This window comes from Schistocerca nitens, chromosome 10, assembly GCF_023898315.1.
Source record: "Schistocerca nitens isolate TAMUIC-IGC-003100 chromosome 10, iqSchNite1.1, whole genome shotgun sequence".
Classification (NCBI taxonomy): Eukaryota; Metazoa; Arthropoda; class Insecta; order Orthoptera; family Acrididae; genus Schistocerca; species Schistocerca nitens.
Genome location: NC_064623.1, coordinates 98,753,060 through 98,757,673, shown reverse-complemented (window position 1 = coordinate 98,757,673; position 4,614 = coordinate 98,753,060).

The window sequence follows — 4,614 nt, the reverse complement described above, 5'->3', positions numbered from 1 at the left end:
CGAGCCTGTTATATATTAATTGCTTACGCCCTGCTGTAAATTGTAAAACTGGGCTTCTTGTGAATTTGTGTTTTGCAGTGTTTTTTTTGCTGTCCTTATACCTCAGCCTACACCATACTTCCAGTGAAGAGATTCCTGTCTTGCTCTGCATTTGTTTGCTAGAATGAGTAATTTTCCCTCTCTTGCTGTGCCTTAGTGCCAGCAAAAAGGATTTTACCTTTAAGTGCATAAACAAGCATTACTATTGTGGTGGTTAACTGCCACAGGTCACTGTACTGTTAATTAAAAAACAAAGATAATTCTCCAAAGAGGAAAAACATTTCAAAGTACTGAGCCATTCCTCCATATATTACAAATTTTGTTATCTGATACTGCCTGGTATCAGTTCAAGAGCAGTGTCTATATTTCTTGCTTAAATTTGTAATATGAGTGATTCCTATAATATTTTTTTGCTACAGTGACATATCATCACTGTATGCTTACAATTGCTCAAGATACAATTTTTCTGTGTGCCACAGCTCTCAGGTTTATTGGTATATTTTTGATTACTGAATATGCTCATATGATGAATAAAGCTACAATGAAAGTAATATACAGCTCTTTTATTACTGTCCTTCCTTGTATAAGAGATAATAAGTGAGGGCTCTCATTTACATCTCAAAGTGCTATGATGTAACATCTTTGACACCACTTAGCTGACCAGGTGTTTTTTCACCCCTTTTGTGTCGCACACTTTCAGGTCTCCAGAAAGAAATCACTTCCAAATTGATCACATAATAACAGGCACTCGAAATTTGAGACAATCGGATTAGTATATTGTAGGATTCAATTTTTTGGGTTGTCTGTTGTTACTGGTATACATAAATGACATTCCACTTGCACTGTCAGAAAATATAAATTTTGCCATTTTTGAGATAGAGGTTTAGGAATAAAAAATATCAGTCATCTTACTAAAAAAAATCAGCTAATAAAGAATTTTAAAACAGTGAAAGGTGGTTCAAAATCAAATGGAGTATCCTTAAATTTTGTCAAAACTTAGTACCTCTCCCCAGAGTCCATCTCTCTGCTCACCCCTACCACTCCCCACATTCGTACCTTCTGCCTTCTACGTGCTTCCTAAAGTCCATAAACCAAACCACCCAGGATGCCCCATTGTGGCCGGTTTCTGTGCCTCCATTGAGAGAATCTCTGCTATTGTACACCAACACCTTCGGCGTATTACCTGGAACCTACCTTCCTATATAAAAGAAGATAACCATTTCCTCCACCCCATAGTTCCTGTCACTTTACCACACACTGCCCTGCTTGTCACTAATGATGCCACCTGCCTTTACCCTAACATCCCTAATGCCTATGGCTTTACAGCTGTTGATCACTACCTTTCGCAAAGATCAAGGGTTTCCAAACCAACAACCTCCTTCCTAGTTGCCATGACCAACTATATCCTCACCCACAATTACTTCTCCATCGAAGGCATTACCAACAAAGAAATCTGGGGTACGGCTATGGTACCCGCAAGGCAACAACCTATTCCTGGGCGATCTAGAGGAATCCTTCCTAAACACCCAGAATCCTCCACCTTCCTACATGTAGGCCACCACCCCAAGCATAGGCTCCATAAGTACCCCTGACTGCATCAAACCTACTAACCACATGCAATACCTCCACACCATACCAAAACTCCCTTCCGTACAGCTTAGCCACGTGTGCTTATCACACCTGCAGTGATGAACGGTTCCTCTCGAAATGTACTGATCGTCTCACTGAAACCTTCACAGACCATAATTATCCTCCCAACCTTGTACAAAAACAAATCTCCCGTGCCTTATCTTTCTAGTCCTCACAACCTCCCAAAGTCTCATCGTCCGGCCACAGAGGAGCATTCCCCTTGTAACTCAGTACTGCCCAGGGCTGTAGTAACTGAATTATATTCTCTGCCAGGGTTTCGACTACCTCTCATTGTCCCCTGAATGAGAAATGTCCTGCCTACTATCCCTCCCACAGTGGTATTCCGCCATCTACCGAACCTACACAATATACTCGTCTATCCTTACACAACCCCTGCTCCCAATCCCTTACCTCATGGCTCATACCCCTGTAATAGACCTAGATGCAAGATCTGTCCCGTACATCCTCCCACCACCACCACCTACTCCAGTCTGGTCACAAGCAGCACCTATCCCATCTAAGGCAGGGCTACCTATGAAACCAGTCATTTGATCCACAAGCTAAGCTGCAACCACTGTGTTGCATTCTATGTGGGCATGACAACCACCAAGCTGTCTGCCCGCATGAATGGCCACTGACAAACTGTGGACAAGAAACAAGTGGATCACCCTGTAGCTGAGCACACTACCTGACATGACATTCTTCATTTCAATGACTGCTTCACAGCATGTGCCATAGGATCCTTCCCACCAACACCAGCTTTTCTGAACTGCACAGGTTGGAACGCTCCCTGCAATATAGCCTCGTAACCCTTCTGGTCTCAACCCTCGTCTGTCATTTTTCTTGCCCATCCCTGTTCCCATTCCAGCACTACACAGCAATCATCCCACCAACGCACCCAGTCTTTTTACTTCTCTCCTATTCTGCTAGTTTCCCCTTCCCACACACCTCTCCTCTTCCCCTGTCTAATCCCCGAACTGCACCTAGTCCTTGCGCGCTCCCCTACACCACTTCCTGTTCCCTACCCCTACATTGCTATTCCTCTTCCTCCCCGTCCCCGCCCCAGCCTCCTCCTTACCCCACACTGAGTTTCCACTCTATTTTCAACAATGACCTTGTTGGCTGAAAGCTTATACTGTGACAGTCTTGTTGTTGTGCCTATCTGTGACTCAGCATCTCCACTATACAGACACAAGCAGACATATTTAAAGGCAAAGAGTTTGGGCAGAGATGTCCATCTTGCCTTTAAATATGTCTGCTTGTGTCTGTATATGTGTGGATGGATATTTGTGTGTGTGCGAGTGTATAACTGTCCTTTTTTCCCCACCTAAGGTAAGTCTTTCCGCTCCCGGGATTGGAATGACTCCTTACCCTCTCCCTTAAAACCCACATCCTTTCGTTTTTCCCTCTCCTTCCCTCTTTCCTGACGAAGCAACCATTGGTTGCGAAAGCTTGAAATTTTGTGTGTGTGTGTGTGTGTGTGTGTGTGTGTGTGTGTGTGGTTTTTTTTTTTTTTTGTCTGTCTACCAGCGCTTTCCCGTTTGGTAAGTCATGGAATCTTTGTTTTTAATATATTTTTCCTATGTGGAATGTTTCTTTCTATTTTATTTATATCAATTACGTTACATTTTATACAAGCAATGGAGTCGTATCAACATTCAACTGATGTTGGTTCCAATGCTATTTCACTGATACTCACTGGCCGAACACTGTTGGCGTCAACATTAACCCCAATGTGTGTACCTGGCCTTAGGCTCTCCTATCTCATTGTTACTGCTGGAAAACCCAATAATTCATCAACAGATTGGCATTTGAATGCAATAGCCTACATTGCAGTTGAAAGAATATGCACAATTACAGAGTTGTTGCGCAATGTTACAGTGTCCTCTCTCAAATTTTTTTCCACTTAAACAGCTTCTGATATTTCATGTGCTGGTGATTTCTCAACTACACTGCTGGGTAATAAAACTATTCTAGGAAGGAATAATTAAGCACAAACAGTGTAGCAGAAAGAACATGATTAAATTTGTGGCCGAGTTGGGTATTCAGAATGCAAAATTTAGTACACATTTGGCAGCAACAATGGCTCCAACCCAACTGCTCAAGTTTAACCGCGCGTGGATGGCAAATACAGGTATGTCATTGTACACAGATTCAACTATATACCTGAGTTCACTAACCACAGGGGCTCGTTCGTGGTGGCAAATGTCAGTCTTTCAGAAGCCCACGATCAAATGTTCCCTATCGCTGAGAGAGCAGGAGAATGTACTTGGCGGGGCAACAATCCAAAACCTTCTGTATCAAGATAGGTTGTGAAGGCTACAGGTTGTGACAGCACGAGCAATGTGCAGTCCTGAGTTGATTCATTGAATGTTAATATCACAGAGGCCTCAAAGATAGGAAACAGTTACCAGCCTTAACATGCCAGATATGTAATGCTTTCTATCCAAATTAGTGGTTACCCAAACAAAATATGATAAAGTACTGCACCTAGTGACTGAGAAAACAAGGCTCATGACATCTAAGAAGGTGTCTGACTGTACAAAAGGCCACATCGAAAGTACAGACGAGATATGTGTGAACCACCGTGGCATGTACTCCAGCACAATGTCCCCGACTTCAAAAGGTACTTAACAGCCTGTGCCACCATGATTCTTCCCACTAACAGCAGCTTCTGAACTACACAGGTGGGGAACCCCCTGTATGATATCCCCAGCTCCCATTCTTCATGGAGTGCTGCACTGAGGAGAGGTATCAATGTTGGTCAGTGAGACCTGGCACGAAGTCGGCATGCCAAAACATCCCAAAGGTGTTCTATAGGATTCAGGTCAGGACTCTGTGCAGGCCAGTCCATTACAGGGATGTTGTTGTGTAACACTCCACCATAGGCTCTGCATTATGAACAGGTGCTCGATCGTGTTGAAAGATGCAATCCCCATCCCCAAA